This window comes from Nicotiana tabacum, chromosome 15, assembly GCF_000715075.1.
Source record: "Nicotiana tabacum cultivar K326 chromosome 15, ASM71507v2, whole genome shotgun sequence".
Taxonomy (NCBI): domain Eukaryota; kingdom Viridiplantae; phylum Streptophyta; class Magnoliopsida; order Solanales; family Solanaceae; genus Nicotiana; species Nicotiana tabacum.
The window spans coordinates 58,963,357-58,985,581 of NC_134094.1; positions in this window are offsets into that span (position 1 = coordinate 58,963,357).

The window sequence follows — 22,225 nt, forward strand, 5'->3', positions numbered from 1 at the left end:
ACCCATGAAGGGTGTTATGAGGTTCGCGAAGAAGGGCAAGTTGAGCCCTCGGTATATTGAGCCGTTTGAAGTACTTTAGAGAATTGGGGAGGTGTCTTACAAGCTGGCCTTGCCACCTAGTTTGTCGAGTGTGCATCAAGTATTTCATGTTTCTATGCTCCAGAAGTACGTCGGCAATCTGTCTCATGTTTTGGATTTCAGCACGGTCCAGTTGGATGGTGATTTGACTTAGGATGTGGAGTAGGTTGCCATTTTGGATCGGCAGGTTCGAAAGTGGAGGTCAAAGGGCATAGCTTCAGTGAAGGTGCAGTGGAAAGGTCAACCAGTTAAGGAGGCTACTTGGGAGACCGAGCGGGAGATGCGAAGCAGATATCCACACCTATTTGAGACTCCAGGTACGTTTCTAGACCCATTTGAGGATGAACGTTTATTTAAGAGGGGGAGGATGTAACAACCCGGTCGGTCATTTTGAGATTTGTAGCCCCCTTCCCCCATTTACTCCTCATTTTATACTTTATAGTTATTATGTGACTTATCGGGGTAGTCAGTATGGGTCCGGAGGGACTTCAGAATGAAATGAGACACTTAGTCTCCTGGTTGAAAGCGTAAGTGAAAATGGTTAACTGGATGTTGACCTATGAGTAAAAGACTCCGGAATCGAGTTGTGATGGTTTCGTTAGCTATGTTGGATGATTTTGGACTTAGGAGCGTGTCCGTATTGTGATTTGGAGGTCCGTATGTCACACCCCAACCTCAGGGAGCGTGACCGGTACTCAACCGAGTGAATTCGGTCGAGCAAGCTTGTTAGATACTTTCTACCCAACTCAACCATGATCAAGAGAAGACATGATTTCATTAATTAGACAGTAGGAAGATCATATATACAATACTAAATCGTCTTATTGGTTACATCATTTTTATGTTTCAAGATACACACATTCTTATGATTCGAGTGGAACAAGAAACCAAAATACAACATAATCTGTTTGACTTTTCTAGCACCCATGTACAAGCCACATAGTGTCTACGAAGCTTCTAAAAGATACAAAAGAGTGTTATGATAGTGCCGGCAACAAGGGCCCGTCTAATCCTCAAAACGTGATAATAATATGAACAAAAGATACAATATATGACCCCAGGATGAAGTAGGGCTCACCAAGTCTGTTGGGAAAAGGATGTACCACTATCGCTGATCAACACTGCTTGCTATGGAACCACCTGCATCCATTTAAAGATGCAGCGCCCCCTAGCAAAATGGACGTTAGTACTGTCGAATAGTACTAGTATGTAAAACTAAACACCATCTCAATAGAATGAATAATAATACAAGGGGAAACAGTCATGAGTTCAATAAGAGCTTCAAACAATACTAAAACATCAAGTGAGGATCACATAAATTCTCAAGTCAATTCCCATGTTATTAGGTTGGGTAATCTTTAAAGCCGATATACCATAAATCACAATACCTCCGTATTCTTACACGGAGTTCGATCTCGACCCGATCGGCTAGGTCGTCTCATTTGAGACATCAACCATAACCAAAATATCATTATAATTTCTAGCATAGTTACCACCATGTGTGTGGCCTGGCGTTCGATCACGGGCCGATCGGCTGTGCCGTCTCACCCGAGACATTACCTTTTTCAGTTTATAATTTCCAGCACAGTTCCCACCATGTGTGCGGCATGGCATCCGATCACGGCCCGATCGGCTAGGCCGTCTCACCCGAGATATTACCTTTTCAATCAATCATCTCACTTCATACTTCTTTCACATCTTTTCAATTCATTGGCACGAGTGGCCTCAATTAGAAAGTCATTCTTGGCACTTGGCCGTATTTCATAATTCCAGTTTCCCCTTTCCACATTCAAACATCATTATCATTATCAACAACAATAAGGCTTCCCATTCAAGATATTAAATTCACATATGAGCAGTTTGGGAATATTAGGCTCATAGAGGTTTTTCATATAATTTGGCATAACAACCTTTATTCGATCTTGACATGAAGTCTTAACATTTCTAACACATATTCCACATTTTCAACACATCCTCAAATGGCAAGATGACATGATGAAGCATTTAGAATAAATATTGAACATACATCCTTCAACACAAACGCATTAGGAATAGCCAATTCTATAATGATCAATTACACCAATTACATGAACACCGTGGGATTCGATTCTAAGAAGAAGGGGGTTTAGCGAACATACCTCAATTGATCTTCCTTAAACTTTTAAAACGTTCTTAAATTCATAGCAACTTTAATCTATTTTAGAAATATAATAAGTTGAAACAAAATTAGGAAGATGATCATGATTCTAGCTCATTTGAGCATATTATCGAGCACTAGTTGTGTATTAGGGTTTTTAAGGCCCATTTATGAAAGATTCCATCATTCCCCAACCCATTCTCTACCATCTTTAGCTCACAACCTTCTTACACCATTTGGTAACTGTCACAACCCAAACCGATGGGCCGCGACGGGCACCCGGTACCTTACTCAACCGAGTACCAACATAGCATATCATTCTTATCGTACTTTTATTGAAAAATGGGCCAAATGGGCCATCATGGGCTAACCAGAATGAACATGGGGGAGTACTCCATATAGAACGACCCAACCTGATATAAAAGATTACACATGTGATATACAGGCCTATAAGGCCAACATGATCATTTGTAAACTCAAAACATAGGCCGACAAGGCCATACAATCTTTCATAGATTTGACATCTATCTACAAGCCTCTAAGAGTACATAAATATCATAAAGGTCGAGACTGAGCCCCGCCGTACCAATCAATACATGTCCTAATTATACTGACCAAATAAGCAATTTCGGAGCAAATGGAGCGCACCAACATCTTCCGTAGAGCTGATATCCTACATGGAGGACTCTCGACCTATCTATCGGGACCTGCGGGCATGAAACGCAGCTTCCCCAAGCAAAAGGGATGTCAGTATAAATAATGTACCGAGTATGTAAGGAATGGAAATCAGTAAATAATAGACATGAGAAAAACATGTAGTAAATAACTTGACATGTACGTCTGCATAGCTCTGTGAATCATTTCATTTTTATAATGTCATGCATAGGTATATGCGTTCATAACATCATCAAGCCTCTAAGGGCATCCCATCATATTAGTTCGGCCATTGTGGGCAAATCATCAATGTATACCTGCTGATCAGGTGGTGGTGCGTGTATAACACCGTAATCTTTTCCCATATCCCATATATATATATATATATATATATATATATATATATATATATATATATATATATATATATATATATATATATATATATATATATATATATATATAACGTCATCTGATCATGGGTCAATGTACATATATAAATGCATAAAATGCATAAGAAATGCGTTAATAAGATTTTCTCGGAATGTCATAAAATAATATGCCTGTCGGATAAATTTTAACAAATACGTATTTTTCTGAGACCCATAAACAAAAGATATAATAATAATTCATATGGGGAATTAATAATATAGACACCCCTAATATTTCTATGAATAGAGTCATTTATGAAAGTTGTGCATTTGCTCATTTCGTCCTTGTCGTATAGATCATGCCAAAAGAAAGAAGGGATAGCCTTAATATACCTAAACCGATTCTCTTGACAATCCTTCTAACACACGTCTTTTGCGACAACTCACGTAACGGCGGATTGAAGTAGGGGAAAATCCATATGATATTCTTGAGAGAGGTTGCACCGTACTCCCTTAGAATCACGAAATCCCATTGCTATAACATTACATAGTCTCGTATGATTTTTATAGCAAATTCACGTTGCTAATATTTTGAATAAGTTGCTGAATCTTTCCTTTGAATTGCAAAAAAAATATCACGCTACCAAGATGAAATTTGTCTTTGAACTATTGTTGAAGATACTTATGAGAATCTTGCTGAAAATTCTCATGGAAATCTTACGTTACATATGATCTCTCTTTGTGAGAGATGTCTTTTGTTAACATTGATGTGGGCCCCACCTTATGTGGTGGCTTAACCACACATCCTCAATCTTTCCACATGATCCATATGACTTAAGAGTCATATATTTAGAGTGGCTTGCTGCCACGTGGGGTGGGGGAAGATTTTAGTCTTTATCCACCTAACTTATTAATTTAGTTAGGTAATATTCCGTTACCCGATAATTAACCAATTACCACACAATTAAGAATTATCTCAAATTAGTTAAAATATTGCTCATTTTTAGCACACCTTGTACACCTCACTATCATAGTCATGTGCTACCTTGTATGGCACTAGTCCATAAATATCGGGTATTTTAGCTCGGGCCGTATTTTATCCCAAAATGTCAAACTTCGACGAAATTCATTTTCTTTGATTTTCTTATCCTCTCACCTTCACGAATTTACTCATCACTTGTTTGAAATAGCATAATATTTATAATCTTACAATAATCTCATTCCCGAACGTACGTCGATTAACTTACGACGAAACTTTATCATACAAAAATGCGGGATGTAACATATAATTTCCGAGCTTTCATTAATTTATTCATGGCGTACTTTCACGTACGAAAACATATGATGTAACAGTAACACATGCATGCAAGATGAACAACTCATATTCCCAAATATTATCTTACTAATTACCCAATTTTAGACAAATTCGAAATTGAGGGTTAGGGTGTAGAATCTTACCTTTAGGATAAAGACCTAGTGAGATTTCCTTTTTAATCTTCAAATATTCGAGCAAGAATTGAAGGATAATTTGTAGAGGATCACTCTCTCACTCTAGGGCAGTCTCTCACTCTCAAAATATCTGATTTTAGCTCAAAAATGTAACAAAGCGTCTAATTAATGAAGTAGGTTCGGGTTATAAAAACCCAAAAATGAAGCTCCGGAACAGGGTATACAGTCGTATATGAGACCACATAATGGATATGCGATCTGCATATCGGCCACATAATTTAGTGCAAAAAATTAAAAAAATCTGCCTGGGTCTGCGGTAATTATGCGGCCCACAGACCTGTTCTGTGATCGTATAATGCGCCGCAGAAACTCCCTCCGCAACAATTCTACAGCTGATTGTGAGACAAAAGTACGGCCTGCGAAATGGTTATGCGGTCGCATAATTGGCCACGAAATTAACATAAAAAATGAACCAAGTAGCTGCTTCACTCTGCGGCCCGCAGAGTGATTATGCGGCCGCATAATGGGCCGCAGAAATGCCTAAACCTGCAAAATATTTTCCTTCAACTCCCCAGCGCACTGTTCAATCCAAAAATTCTGAACCCCAGTTTTTAGGAAAAGACCGAAGAATTTCTACTATTATTAACCTCTACGCCTACCCCCGGCATCACGGAACCCAGCTTTTTAGGAAAAATATTTACGGGGCCTTACACCGTAGTGGAATTAGGATTGAAATGACGAAAGTTGGATTTTTGGAAAGTTTGACCGGGAGTGGACTTTTTGATATCAGGGCCGGATTCCGATTCCGAAAGTTGAAGTAGGTCCGTAATGTTATTTGTGACTTTTGTGCAAAATTTGGGGTCTATCGGATGTGATTTGATAGGTTTCGGTGTCGTTTGTAGAAATTGGAATTCCTTAGCTTTAATAGGCTTGAATTGGGGTGCGATTTGTGTTTTGGATGTTTTTTGAAGTGATTTGAGGGCTCGACTAAGTTCGTGTGAGGTTTTAGGACTTGATGGTATGTTTGGTTGAGGTCCCGGCGGCCTCGGGTTGATTTCCGATGGTTGACGAATCGAAAATGGAACTTGGTGCAAGGCTGAAGCAAGGATTCTACTGGTGTAATCGCACATGCGGAGCTTTGATCGCAGGTGCGAGCTCGCAGGTGCAAACTGAGGATGCGCAGATGCGGCCAAGATTGAAGAGGACTGTGGTCGCAGGTGCGGCGTGAAGGGTGCATAAGCGGATGGTGCGCAGGTGCGATGGGTATTTTCGCACCTGCGATTGCGCAGATGCGGGGGATAGGACCGCAAAAATAGAGGCCCAACTCTAGTGGTTCACCGCATAAGAGGGTGGATTGTCGCTTCTGCGATGCCGCATATGCAGTTAAGTGTCCGCATAAGCGGAAAGCCAGGGCAGATTGTTAAAACAAGGGTTCGCGATTTTGGCTTCATTTCAAATATTTCAAGCATGAATTTGGGCGAATCTTGAGAGGGTTTTCTAGGGGTTTCTTGAGGTAAGTCCCTTGTGCTCATTTTTTATCAATAATCTTGTTTCCCGATTGATTTTCCCACCAAGTTTGTATATTTAAGGTGGAATTTGGGAGTTTAAGGCTAGGGATTTGGAGAGTTTGATTTGGTGAGTTGAGTGACGATTTGGTGCCGAATATTGGTAAATTTTGTATGGTTGAACTCGTGGTTGAATGTACTTTCGTGTTTTGTGACTTTTAATGGATTTCGAGATGTGGGCCCGAGGGCGGGCAGCTTTTGAGTCGATTTTTGACATTTGATTAATAACTTAATATTTTTGTTCTGGTATTGATTCCTTTAGCCCGTATTAATTATATCGAATTGTTTATGGCTAGATTCGAGATATTTGGAGGTCGTTTCGGGAGGCAAGGGTGTGTTGGAGTAGAGATTTTCTCAGATTGAGGTAAGTAACACTTCTAAAGTTAGCTCTAAGGGTTCGAAACCCCGAATTATGTGTTATATGATTGGTGTTGAGGTGACGCACATGCCAAGTGACGGGTGTGTGGGCATGCACCGTTAGAACTATGACATAGTCGATTCCGTGGAACTGTATAGTGGATTTTTCTTGTTGATATCCATTTTTTCATCATGTGATAAGTAATTGAGCTGTCAATCATGCTAGAAATCATGTCTAGGCTATTGCTAGTACTATTGAGACCTATAGTGGTCATTTCCTTGCTGTTGACTTATGGATTACATTGACATTTTGTAATTAGTCATATTTATTCATTGCATATCATTTCTCAGTCTCTGTTGCTATTTATTGCTATGTCATATTATCATTTTGGGCTAGTTTCACGACATTGTGAGCCCGAGAGAGAGACTAGAGAGATTGATGACTGAGTGAGGCCAAGGGCCTGATTGAGAGTGACAGTTATGGGTTCGGGCTACATGCCGCAACATGTTTATTGAGTTATGCCTGAATCTGGCTTATTATAGCACCTGGGCTGAAGGAGCCCCTCCGGAGTGTGTAAACACCCCCAGTGAGCGCAGTTGATTATTTGAGGGATGGATCTTCCTTGGACATGGATGTTATCCGAATAATTTATATTCGGGGATGGATCTTCCCCTGGGCTGGATTGGCCTTATATAGTACTGAGTGACTGACTGTCAGTCGAGGTGACTGACTGGCAGTTGATGTGTACAGATATATGAGGGATGTATCTTCCCTGGGCTGGATTGGCCATATACAGTACTGAGTGATTGAGTATTCTGAGAGTGTGAGTACACGAGACTTTCAGTGGTGCATACATACAACATGTGCATGGCATGTAGATGTAGAGAGGTCATACTCCTCATATCATTCAGAATTTGATATATTTTACTTTAATTGAGTTTAACTGTTGAACTTGGGAGCATGCCTACATTCCTGTACTGTGATTTCTATATTGAACTGTACCTGCTGAGTTCGTCGCTACCTTTCAGTCCAAAGGTTATATTTGTTTGTTATTGAGTTGGTTGTACTCACGCTACACCCTGCACCTTGTGTGCAGATCCAGGTTCTTCTGGTCATGGCAGTTGCTGAGTTGTGGAGTTCGGATTCTCGGAGACTATCGAGGTAGCTGCTTGGCGTTTCATAGACCATGTCGCTCCTTCCCTATCTTCCCACTTATTGTATTTAATTTCATACTATCATAAACAGTATTTTCCAGACTTGTGATGTATAGATGCTCATGTACTCTGTGACACCCCGATAGTTGGGAATTTTCGCGTTGTGTTTTGGGTTTCTATCCTGTTTAATGAGAACTTTCATTGTTTTAAACTATTTTAATTGTTTTCTATTAAAAGTGTTGGGAGTATTTTGAAATGTCGGCTTGACTAGTACCAAGATAGGCGCCATCACGATAGGTTAGGATTTTTGGTCGTGACGAGTTGGTATCAGTGTGTAAGGCCCCGTAAAATCTTACCCAAAACCCGGGGTTTCGTGGTGTCGAAGTAGACTTATCGAAAATAGCACGTTGGGGAGTTGAAGAAATTTTTTGGAAGTGTAGGGCATTTCTGTGGTCCATTTTGTGGTTGCAGAACTGATCATCAGACTGCAGATCTGCCGCAGAGTGAGGCAGAAATCTTGGCAAATGTTTGGGCCATTATGCGGCTGCATAATCGTTTTGCGGGCAACATAACTCATTGCAGACCCAACATGAAAGTTTCTGGAAAGAACATCTGCGGCACATTATGCGACTGTAGAACAGGTCTCGGACCGCATATCAGCCGCAGAGTGTGATATGCGGAAACTCAAGAATTATGAAAACAACTATCCAACACACGACTTAGAGCTTGCGGCGGTGGTATTTGCATTGAAGATTTGGCATCATTATCTGTATGGGGTCCATGTGGATATATTCACGGTCCATAAGAGTCTTCAATATATTTTCAAACAGAAGGAATTGAATATGAGGTAGAGAAGATGGCTTGAATGTAACACCCCGAAAAATTTCGAAGTACTTAAGTTTAAAGCCTGGTAAAATTTGCAAAGAAAATAATATTTCATGGTGCCGTACTAGGCTCAGACTTTTTGGGTTGAACAATGCACCGGAAAGTAAAGAAAAAAGTTTGGCGGAAAAGCGCATTTTTGCGGTCCATTATGCGACCACAGAATCACTCTGCGGACAGCCTAATGGCCGCATAGTGAGACAGTTGATTGGGTCAGTTGGAAGCAACTATGTGGTCGACTATGCGACCACATAAATGTTATGCGGTGCATTATGCGATCGCATAACAGTTATGCGGACTGCATATTGACCGCATACAAAGACAATTTTTTTGATCATTTTATCAGCAATTATGCGACCGATATGCGGTCGCATATGCGACCGTAGAACTGTTCCGGAGCTCCATTTTTGGGTTTTTAAAACCTGACCCTATTTTGTTAAATACACTCTTTAGGTCATTTTTGAGCTATTATCTGGTATTTTAGAGTAAGAGAGGATGCCCTAGAGTGAGAAGGTGTTCTCTAATAATTGTTCTTCAATTCTTGCCCTAGTTTTGGAAGATTGAGAAGGGAAACTCACTAGGTCTTCATCCTAGAGGTAAGATTCTACACCCTAACCCTCAATTTCGAATTTTGTGTAGAAATGGTTAATAAGCAAGATAATTTCTGGGCAAGAGGGTTGGTTATTTTACATGCATGTGTTATCAAAGGATGTAGAAATATTGTTGAGCTAAAAATGGTAAAGGTTGGGTTGTGGGATGATGGAATCCTCCATGAAAGGACCTTGAAACCTTAATGCACATCTAGTGTTTGATAAAATGCTCAAATGAGCTAGAACCATGATCATCTTCCTAATTTTGGTTCAATTTGTTATATTTCTAAAATAGATTGAAGTTGCTAAGAATTCTGGAACGTTTTACAGTTTAAGGAAGCTCAATTGAGGTATATTGGCTAAATTCTTCTCTTAGAATTGAATCCCACGATATTCATGTAAATTATGTAAGTCCCAAGTGATTCATTATGAAATTGGCTATTCCGAGTAAGGGTTGAAAGATATATGTTCAAAAACATCCCAAATGCTCCATTCATGTTATGTTACCAATTGAGGATGTGTTAAAATATGGGTTGTGCACTAATAATGTTTTGACTTTAAGTCAAGTTCAAATGAAGGCTACCATGCCAAATTTTGTGAAACGTCTCTTTGTGCATTTGACTCTAAATTGCTCACACGCGTACTACACACCTTAATTTGAATTGTAATTGTTGTTGATGATGATAATGATATTTGAGATTGATAAGGTGAGCATGAAATACTGAATATGGCCAACGTGCCAAGAATGACCTTATAATTATGGCCATTAGTGCCAATGAAATGAAAAGATATGAAAGTAATATGAAATGCGATGATTGATATAAAAAGGTTGATGTCTCAAATAAGACGGTCTAGCAGATCGGGTCATGATCGGAATCCGTACTAAATTTACGGTGGTATTGGTAAGGACAGAAATTGTGGTTGATGTCTCTAATGAGATGGCCTAGCCGATCGGATCGTGATCGGACTCCGTACTAAATTTACGGTGGTATTGGTATTGATAGTAATTGTGGTTGATTCTCTAATAAGATAGCCTAGCCGATCGGGTCATGATCGGACTCTGTGCTAAAAGTATGGTGGCATTGGTATTGTGAACACTGGTAGTGCGGATAATGGTATATCGATACTAAAAAGAAATCTCCCAATGTGAGATATGGAAATTAATTTGAACACTGTCTTGATCCTAAATTGAGGTTTGATGTTGATTAAGGCTTTCATTGATATTATGATCATCTTGTTTGTATTAATTGTCATTCTATTGAGAGGGTGTTTAGTTATACATACTAGTACTATTCGACGGTACTAATGTCCCTTTTGCCGGGGGTGCTGCATCTTTCAATGGATGCAAGTGGTTCCACAGCAGGAGATATTGTTCACTGATAGCAGTGCACCTTATTCCCAGCTGACTTGGTGAGCCCCACTTCATTCCGGGATCATGAATCTTTTGTACTTGTGTATTCTGTTTGAGGTATAGCCGGGGCCTTGTTACCGGCATTATAATTGTACTCTTCTTTATCTATAGAGGCTTCGTAGACATAGTGTGGGTTGTGTATTGGTGTTGGGGAAAGACAAACTATGTTATGTGGTGATGTATTACTTGTCCATTTGAGACTTTAAAAATGATGAAACAATTGGAAATGAATTAGTATTGTAGACATGAACACATTTTCGTCTAATTAATGATAATATGTATTATCTCTATTCATGGATGATTTTGGGTAGAATAAAATCTAACAGGCTTGCTCGGTCGGGTTCACTCGGTTGAGCGCCGGTCGCGCTCCTCGGTTTTGGGGCGTGACAAACATGGTATCAGAGCCTAAGGTTTTAAAGTGTCCTAGGATGTCTCAGAGCCGTGTCTAGTAGAGTCCTTATTATCGGTGTGTTGTCGACCACATCTATAATTAGGATGCTACATGGGCATTTAGTAATATTATCTTTCTTTGATATTCTGAATCGTGCGATAAAACTGATTGTGAAATTATTCTTCCTCCAACTCGTTTGTTGAGGTTCAAGGTAAGTTTAATTGCTCTGTTGGTTTATTCCAAGTAATGCTATCATGTGACATCACGAAAGAGTAAAGGCTTGAATATTAAACAGATGGCACATGTATTATGTTGAATGAATAGTATGACATATGAGACAAGTATATCGTACCATGAGCATACTTTATATGAGAAGAGTGCTAGAAGTGATTACCCACCTCGAAAGAGGCAGTGACGTGATAAATGAGACATAAGCTTAACTAGTACATGTGGATAGTGTGGGAACCATGTATATGATTCTAAGATGTAAACATGTTACATAGGCACGTGATATATTAAAGGCATGGCCTGGAGAGTAATGATAAATGTGTAGGTCTCTCACGGGAGACAGGAAGTTATGAAAGGAGAGTTGATTGAACCCACAATGAGAAAACGGTAGCACTATGAACGTTATAAGAATCCTAGGAATGTGCGAAGTGGTGTTACACTCCAAAAAGGATATTGACATGAGGGAGTTGGATCCCAAGCCTATGTGGCTGAATAAGAGTAGAGGACGTATGAGGTTAATACCATGGTGACTTAAATCTCCCTAATAGTCGAACATATATATGAGGGATAGAGACATGAGACATATGTCCCTGAAGTTGCTAAATTTAAAACTTGTGTCAAAATGTGAATCATTCGCCCCAAATGGGGGAGGAAGGGCCATAAAGAGGCCACTTAAGTACAATGGAACAAGAGTAAGACCATGTAGCTATGATTTTTGAATATTTTGTTGAAGACAGGTGTAGTCTAGAAAAGAGATAATGGGTAGCATGATTCTGTGAAAGGATATACTAATGATAGACCACTAGTACCACTGAAAGGATATACTAATGATATACATGACAATGTGAATGGCAGGGGCAACGATCCTAGAAACTAAGAGTATGTTTACAAAAGGGATTTTATACTTGTTAGGGGGTCAGGAACAATGGAACCCAAGGAAGTAATATAGGCCAAATGTGAAAGGTTGCGAGTTTTTAGAATGAGTTAATCACGGATTTGTGATTTAGCTAAACCTCTAAGGCTTTAAGAAGGACAGAACGAGTGGGAAAGATAAATGCGATGTTATAATAACCCAAGAGTGCATCGGTACTTGATGGAGAGTCTCTTAATAATCTTACAAGTAAGGAAGTGTTAAGTGATACACGGATGAACACACTTTCCCACGGATATCCCAACAAGTATCGAGAGGCGAGCACGATGAATTCCCAACTAAGGGAAAAGACCACGTAATGTATGGAAAGGCGCATAGCTATTCAATAACTAGGGAGAATGAGGTGAGAAAAATTGGAAGAAAATCTATAAATTGAGAGAGTCATGGTTATCGCAAAATAGTTCGTATCAGAATGGTGGACTCGCCTAGAGCACAAGTGTTAATAGAAGATATAAAGGATCAACTGTAATGCAGCCGACTTGAGTGACACCGAATATCAACTAAAAGATATAGAGGGAGTTCATGTCTACATATTACATTGGAAAGTGAGACTACTGGTGATGAAGTGGTGGTGTGATAAACTCAACAAACCTTACACAATAATACTACGAGTTCATGGGAGGCAAACAAGTGTGTGCCACAATAAGGTTGTCAACTATGAATTAAGGGCAAAATGGGATGGGAGTGAGTGCTCTAGTCACAAAGGAAATATAGTATCAACATAGTGTCTAGACCAAAGGGGAAATGTTTGAAACAGATTAAGAGAGGATGAGCACTTGTTACGAACCAAACATGTTTAACATGATAGCTCTTAGACTGCAATACCAGGAAACACTATTGGTAACTACAATATGGGGAATAAGGTGAGTTACTCATCGAGGGTGGAATCAGGTAGACTAAGTCCTACACTTATAAGGAAAATAAGAAGTCATCGTTGAAGAATTTAGGAGGATCTCAAGTTTCAGAAAAAGCCCTATTCGGGCTAAATATATATGAAGGGTATCGATATGTGTTTTGGGAAATGTTTAGCAGTAAAGAGGAATCGTGAGAATGTTCACCAGGGAAGTATAGTGGTTTCTTAAAATCCTATAAGACTTATAATAAGGAAAAAGGATGGATAAGAAAGGTCTGAGCATGTTGTTACTTCATATATTGAGGCAATGCCATGCAGGTTGATGTTTTCAGGATGTGCGCGCAAGCTAGTAGATGTTATTCATTTGAAACAGATAGTCCCATAAGAAAAATGGCCTAGTAATGACTTTTGTTGAGAAATTTGGAAAAACAAAATAGTTGCAAGTACTAATAAAATCGTAACCGTATCAAGGAAATTTTTGTAGAACTCAATTTCTAGGAGGTCATATGAAAGAGAAATCTGATATAAATGTTCTACTAATGATAAAATATGGCAAGATGATAATTTATACCTCTAGGCAACTCAAGAATCATGAGAAAAACAATCCAATACATGACTTAGGACCTGCGACTGTGATTTATACATTAAAGGTTGGGCATCATTAATTGTATGGGGTCCAGGTGGACATATTCACGGACCAAAAGATCCTTCAATATATTTGCAAATAGAAGAAATTGAATCTAAGGTAGATAAGATGTCATGAGTGACGTAATTATTATGATATCAATATTCTATATCATCCGGGGAAGCCAATGTTGTGGCAGATGCTCTTACCCTGAAATCTATGGGTAGCTTAGCACACTTGGAGGCATACCAAAGGCCATTTGCCAAGGAAGTTCACCAATTGGCTAGTTTAGGAGTTCGTCTTGCGGGCTCTAGTAAAGGATGGGTAATTGTACAAAATAGGGTTGAATCATCGCTTGTTGTGGTAGTCAAAGAGAAGCAACAAAATGATCCATTGTCGGCACAAATGAAAGAGGGTATTCATAAACATAAGACTATGTCTTTTCTCTTGGCATGGATGATGGTACAATAAGGTACCAAGGGCAACTATGTGTTCCAAATGTGGATGGTCTCCGTGAAAGAATTTTGACTGAAGCTCACACTACTAGGTATAACATGCACCCAGGTTCTACAAAAATGTATCATGATCTTAAGGAAGTCTATTGGTGGAATGATATGAAGAGGAATGTGGCGGACTTTGTGGCATGATGTCTGAATTATCAGCAAGTGAAGGCCGAACACCAAAGGCCCGGTGGGTTGGCACAGAACATAGAAATTCCAATATGGAAATAGGAAATGATTAATATCGATTTTGTGGTAGGATTACCGCGCACTCCGCGCATGTTTGACTCAATTTGGGTGATTGTGGATTGACTCACGAAGTCAGCACACTTTTTGCCAGTTAAGTCTACCAACACAGCGGAGCTGTATGCTCAGTTGTATATCAAAGAAATAGTTAGGTTGCATGGCACCCCAGTTTCCATCATTTCTGATCGGGGAGCGCAATTCATTGCTTATTTTTGGAAGAGATTTCAGCAAGGTTTGGGTACTCAGGTGAATCTTAGTACAACCTTTCACCCGCAAACTGACGGGCAGGTAGAGCGGGCTATTTAAACGCTTGAGGATATGTTGCGTGCTTGTGTACTATACTTAAAAGGTAGCTGAGATAATTATTTACCACTTATAGAATTTGTGTACAACAATAACTATCATGCTAGCATTCAAATGGCACCGTTCAAGGCTTTATATGGTAGGAGATGTAGATCTCCCATTAGGTGGTTCAAAATTGGGGAAGCAGATTTGATAGGGCCAGACCTCGTGCATCAGGCTATGGAAAAAGTTAAAATCATTAAGGAGCGGTTGAAGACTGCTCAAAGTCGTCAGAAATCCTATTCGGATGTTCGTCGTAGGGATTTGGAGTTCAAAGAAGACGACTGGGTATTCTTGAAAGTTTTTCCCATGAAGGGTGTGATGCGATTTGGTAAGATAGGGAAATTGAGTCCGAGGTATGTCGGACCGTACAAAATCATTCAGAGGATCGGTGAGGTAGCATACAAGCTTGAGCAACCACCTGAGATGTCATTAGTACACCCGGTGTTTCACGTATCTATGTTAAAGAAAGTAGTTGGAGACCCGACAGTCATTTTTCTGGTTGAGACTATTGAGGTAAATGAAGAATTGACTTATGAAGAGATTCCAGTTTCTATTATTGATCGGCAAGTCCAAAAGTTGAGAAACAAAGAAATTGCATCCGTGAAAGTGCTATGGCGAAACCAACAGGTTGAAGAGGCTACTTGGGAGGCCGAAGAAGAAATGAAGAAAAAGTATCCTTATTTATTTAAATAACCATGTAGTTATAAGTTGTGCCTTATGAAAATGCTAAGGGATATTCCTATGAAATATGTATGACTTGTACATTTGGTGTTAAGGATGTTCCGTTCTGGTAATATAATTGCTTGTGAGGCCACAGTTGGTGTTATTTTCTATTATGTTACGTCGTTGACTTACGTATATGTTGTTAGGATGTGTTTCTGGGGCTCTCTGACAGGTGGATAGGCCTAGTTACATAGGAAACTCTAGCAAAATATTTGGAAATTTTGGGAGTTATTCAAATTTGGGGCTGCTCGAATGTGGTATGAAATAAATTGAGTTGCATAAGATGTTAATAACAGGTTTTGACCTTCATTCGAGGACAAATGATCCTAAGCGGGGGAGAATGTAACACCCCGAAAAATTTCGAAGTACTTAAGTGTAAACCCCGGTAAAATTTGCAAAGAAAATAATGTTTCATGGTGCCGTACTAGGCTCGGACTTTTTGGGTTGAACAATGCACCGGAAAGTAAAGAAATATGTTTGGCGGAAAAGCGCATTTCTGCGGTCCATTATGCGATCGCAGAATCACTCTGCGGACCGCATAATGGCCACAGAATGAGACAGTTTATTGGGTTAGTTGGAAGCAACTATGCGGTCGACTATGCGACTGCATAAATGTTATGCGGTGCATTATGCGATAGCATAACAGTTATGCGGACCGCATAGTGACCGCATACACAGACAAACTTTTTGATCATTTTATCAGCAATTATGCGACCCATATGCGGTCGCATATGCGACCGCAGAACTGTTCCGGAGCTCCATTTTTGGGTTTTTAAAACCTGACCCTATTTTGTTAAATACACTCTTTATGTCATTTTGAGCTATTATATGACATTTTAGAGTGAGAGAGGGTGCCCTAGAGTGAGAAGGTATTCTCCAATAATTGTTCTTCAATTCTTGCCCTAGTTTTGGAAGATTGAGAAGGGAAACCCACTAGGTCTTCATCCTAGAGGTAAGATTCTACACCCTAACCCTTAATTTCAAATTTTGGGTAGAAATGGTTAATAAGCAAGATAATTTCTGGGCAAGAGGGCTGGTTATTTTACATGCATGCATTATCAAAGGATGTAGAAAGATTGTTGAGCTAAAAATGGTAAAGGTTGAGTTGTGGGATGATGGAATCCTCCATGAAAGGACCTTGAACCCTTAATGCACATCTAGTGTTTGATAAAATGCTCAAATGAGCTAGAACCATGATCATCTTCCTAATTTTTGTTCAATTTGTTATATTTCTAAAATAGATTGAAGTTGCTAACAATTCTGGAACGTTTTACAGTTTAAGGAAGCTCAATTGAGGTATGTTGGCTAAATTCTTCTCTCAGAATTGAATCCCACGATATTCATGTAAATTATGTAAGTCCTGAGTGATTCATTATGAAATTGGCTATTCCGAGTAAGATTGGGTTGAAAGATATATGTTCAACAAGTATCCCAAATGCTCAATTCATGTTATGTTACCAATTGAGGACGTGTTAAAATATGGGTTGTGCATTAATAATGTTTCGACTTTAAGTGAAGTTCAAATGAAGGCTATCATGCCAAATTTTCTGAAACGTCTCTATGTGCATTTTACTCTAAATTGCTCACATGCGTACTACACACCTTAATTTGAATTGTAATTGTTGTTAATGATGATAATGATATTTGAGATTGATAAGGTGAGAATAAATTACTGAATATGGCCAACGTGCTAAGAATGACCTTATAGTTATGGCCATTAGTGCCAATGAAATGAAAAGATGTGAAAGTAATACGAAATGCGATGATTGATATAAAAAGGTTGATGTCTCAAATAAGACGGCCTAGCCGATCGGGTCGTGATAGGACTCCGTACTAAATTTATGGTGGTATTGGTAATGATAGTAATTGTTGTTGATGTCTCTAATGAGATGGCCTAGCCGATCGGGTCGTGATCAGACTCCGTACTAAATTTACGGGGGTATTGATATTGACAGAAATTATGGTTGATGTCTCTAATGAGATGGCCTAGCCGATCAGGTCATGATCGGACTCCGTACTAAATTTACGGTGGTATTGGTATTGATAGTAATTGTGGTTGATTCTCTAATGAGATAGCCTTGCCGATCGGGTCATGATCAGACTTCGTGCTAAAAGTATGGTGGCATTGGTATTGTGAACACTGGTAGTGCGGTCAATGGTATACCGATACTAAAAAGAAATCTTCCAATGTGAGATATGGAAATTAATTTGAACACTGTCTAGATCCTAAATTGAGGTTTGATGTTGATTAAGGCTTTCATTGATATTATGATCATTTTGTTTGTATTAATTGTCATTCTATTGAGAGGGTGTTTAGTTATACATACTAATACTATTCGACGGTACTAACGCCCCTTTTGTCGGGGGCGCTGCATCTTTCAATTGATGCAGGTGGCTCCACAGTAGGAGATATTGTTCAGTGATAGCAGTGCACCTTCTTCCCAGCTGACTTGGTGAGCCCCACTTCATTCCGGGGTCATGAATCTTTTGTAATTGTGTATTCTGTTTGAGGTATAGTCGAGGCCTTGTTGCCAGCATTATCATTGTACTCTTCTTTATCTATAGAGGCTCCGTAGACATAGTGTGGATTGTATATTGGTGCTGGGGAAAGACAAACTATGTTATGTGGTGATGTATTACTTGTCTATTTGAGACTTTAAAATGTTGAAACAATTGGAAATGAATTGGTATTGTAGACATGAACACATTTTCGTCTAATTAATGATAATATGTATTATCTCTATTCATTGATGATTTTGGGTAGAATAAAATCTAACAAGCTTGCTCGGTTGGGTTCACTCGGTTGAGCACCGGTCGCGCTCCTCTGTTTTGGGGTGTGACATTGAATTACTCAACGATTACGACATCAATATTCTATATCATTCGGGGAAGGCTAATGTTGTAAGCGGATGCTCTTAGCGGGAAATCCATGGGTAGTTTGGCTCGCTTGGAGGCATATCAAAGGTCGTTGGCCAAGGAGGTTCATCGGTTGGCTAGTTTGGGAGTTTGTCTTGCGGATTCTAGTAAAGGGGGAGTGATTGTGCAAAGTAGGGCTGAATCGTCGCTTGTTGTGGAAGTCAAGGAAAATCAATACAACAACCCATTGTTGGTACAATTGAATGAGGGGATTTTTAAACATAAGACCATGGACTTTTCTCTTGGCATGGATGATGGTACCCTAAGGTACCAAGGGCGACTATGTGTTCCAAACGTGGATGGTCTCTGGGAAAGAATCATGACCGAGGCTCACACTTCTAGGTATTCCGTGCACTCGGGTTCGACAAAGATGTACCATAATCTTAAGGAATTCTACTCGCTGAATGATATGCAGAGGAATGTAGCAGACTTTGTGGCAAGATGTCCAAATTGTCAGCAAGTGAAGGCCGAACACCAAAGGCCAGGTGGGTTGGCACAAAACATAGAAATTCCGTTGTGGAAATGGGAGATGATCAATATGGACATTGTTGTAGGACTTTCTCTCACTCCTCGCAAGTTCGATTCGATTTGGATAAATGTAGATCGACTCACGAAATCAGCACACTTCTTACCTGTTAAAGCTACCGACACAGCCGAACAGTATGCTCAGTTGTATATCAAGGAAATAGTCAGGCTGTATGGCATTCCAGTTTCTATTATCTCATATCGAGGGGCGCAGTTCACGACTAATTTTTGGAAGATGTTTCAGCAAGGTTTAAGTACTCAGGTGAATCTTAGTACAACCTTTCACCCGCAGACTGACGGGCAGGCTGAGCGGACTATTCAGACGCTTAAGGATATTTCGCACGCTTGTGTTATTGACTTCAAAGGAAGATGGGATGATCATTTGCCGCTCATAGAATTTGCCTACAACAACAATTATCATGCTAGTATCCAGATGGCACCGTTCGAGGCTTAATATGGTAGAAGATGTAGATCTCCCATTGGGTGGTTCAAAATTGGGGAAGCAGAATTGATAGGGCCGGACCTCATGCATCAGGCTATGGAGAAGGTTAAGATCATTACAAAACGGTAGAAAACTGCTCAGAGTCATCAAAAGTCCTATTCAGATGTGCGTCGTGGGGATTTGGACTTCAAAGAAGATGATTGGGTATTCTTGAAGGTTTCCCGTATGAAAGGTATAATGATGTGTGGTAAGAAAGGTAAATTGAGTCAGAGGTATGTCGGACCGTAAAAAATCATTCAAAGGATTGACCAGGGGGCTTACAGGCTAGAACTACCTCCAGAGATAACTTTAGTTTACCCGGTGTTTCATGTATCCATGTTGAAGAAGATGATTGGAGATCCATCGCTTATTGTTGAGGTTAATGAAGAACTGACATAAGAAGAAATTCCAGTTTCCATCCTTAATAGGCAAGTTCAAAAGTTGAGAAACAAAGAAATTTCCTCCGTGAAAGTGTTATGGAGATGCCAACAAGTCGAAGAGGCCACCTGGGAAGCTGAGGAGGAGATGAAGAAGAAGTATCCTAAATTATTTGAATAGCTATGTAATTGTGTCCAAGATGTTGAAGCTAACTTTATATAAATTGTATTTCCCCTGTACGGCTTATGTTGAGGTTGCTCCTCCTTGGTAATGTAATGTTTCATGGCATTGTGGCCGGTGTTGTTTCCATATTGTTTTATATCGTTGTGTTGTGGATATGTTGTTAGGAATGGTTATAGGATTCTCTAGCAGGTGGATAGGCCCAGTTACAGGGGAAATTCCGGTAAAATTTTTGGAAATTTGGGGAGTTATCAAAATTGAAACTGTTGGCATGTATTATAGCAGTTGAGTCACATTAGGTGCTAATGGTGAACTTTGACCCTCATTCGAGGACGAATGATCCTAAGTGAGGGAGGATGTAAGTCCCCGTAAAATCATGCCGAAAACCCGGGGTTTCGTGGTGTCAAAGTAGACTTATGTGCTGGGTTTCTGACTTTTTGGGTTGAACAACGCGTTGGGGAGTTGAAGAAAATTTTTTGAAGTGCAGGGCATTTCTGCGGTATATTTTGCGATCGCAAATGTTTGGGCCATTATCCGGTCCATTATGCTGCCGCCTAATCATTTTTGCGAGCCGCATAACCCATCACATGCCCAGCACAAAATTGTCCAGAAGAAAGTTTTGCGGTGCATTATGTGACCACAGAATAGGTCTGCGGACCGCATATCAGTCGCAGAGTGTGGCAGAAGTACCCAGTTCTGAAGGGCCATTATGCGTCCCATTTTGCGGGCTGCAGAAGCATTATGTGGTCCTATATGCGACTGCATATCTGCGTCGGGGCTTCATTTTTCTAATTTTATAACCGGCCACCATTTCATTTATCTAGCAAAAATGTTCATTTTTGGGTGATCACTGGTCATTTTAGATAGAGGAGAGAATTATTCTACAGAGAGGAAAGGGAGGGTTAAGGATTTAACCACTCTACCTTGATCGAACCTTGGGATTTCATCGAAAGGAACTTCTTAGGGCTTCAAAGAGTAAGAATTTCTTTCCCCAATTCTTCAATTTCGGGGTTGGGGTTGATTTTGGGTGATAAAGGTAGATTTATCACATGCACGAGCTAATAGGGATTGTGGGAAACTTGTTGAACAATCTTGGGTGGTTTTGTTGTTGAATTAGTTGAGAGAAAGGTTGGGTCATACTTGTGACATACCTTGCCATACAAATTCCTGTAATCATGCTTGTAATTCTTCCCTCCTCTATAGATTGGCATCGTTAGGAGTGCTGGGACATTATTGTGGCACTACAAAAAGCTCTTTCAAGGCATGAAGGCTAAACTCTTGTTCTAGTGTCGGAATTCTCGAATCCTTGTAAAATTCTATCATTTGTATTCGAACTTGAAATGCTATTGATGTGGGGTATTCAAACTAGTAGAATTGATTCCTAATTGGCATAACGTGTTAGAACCTTCATGTATTAATGATTTTCTATTTTGACTTAAATCATGTTATACCCCTTTGGGAAGAAGATCTTGTATGAAATCAATGTGATTAAACACTTATTTCTCGTATAATGAAACTTTATGAATTTACACTTGCTAAGGCCAAGGTGCCAAACAGTTGATTAGAAGGGAACTCTTTTGTACATGTTATTATCATTTTGGGAACTCGAGCTGTAGAATTGTGGTTACACCTCCACCCGCATACTTTGGGGTGAGGCGGCGGGGCTGCTTTGTGTAGAACTGTGGTATTGTGATTACACCTCCACTCACATACGTTGGGGTGAGGCGGCGTGGCCACTTTGTGTATAGTTGTGGTATTGTGAATACACCTCCACCTGGATATATTGGGGTGAGGTTACGGGGTCGCTTTGTGTAGAGTTTCTGGGTCTGTGATTGCACCTCCACCCACATACATTAGGGTGAGGTGGCAAGGCCGCTCTATGTAAAGGTAGTTATAGAGGATTCCCGACTTGAAATTTATAAGTGTTATTGGAAGTTCATAATAAATCTATTTTGACTTTTATGGTTATCTAAGCCCTATGATCGTTACCACGATTCATCATATTCATGTTGTATTTCCAAGTCCTTGAAAAGATGTTTTGGTTTTCATACTAGTACTATTCGACATGTACTAACGTCCCTTTTGCCGGGGGTGCTGCATCTTTAATGGATGCAGGTGGTTTCATAGCGGAAGGCATTGACCAGTGATTGCAGTAGACTCTTTTCCTAGCTGACTTGGTGAGCCCCACTTCATTCCGGGGTTGTGCATCTTTTGTTCTGTATGTATTATGTTTTGAGGCATAGCCGGAGCCCCG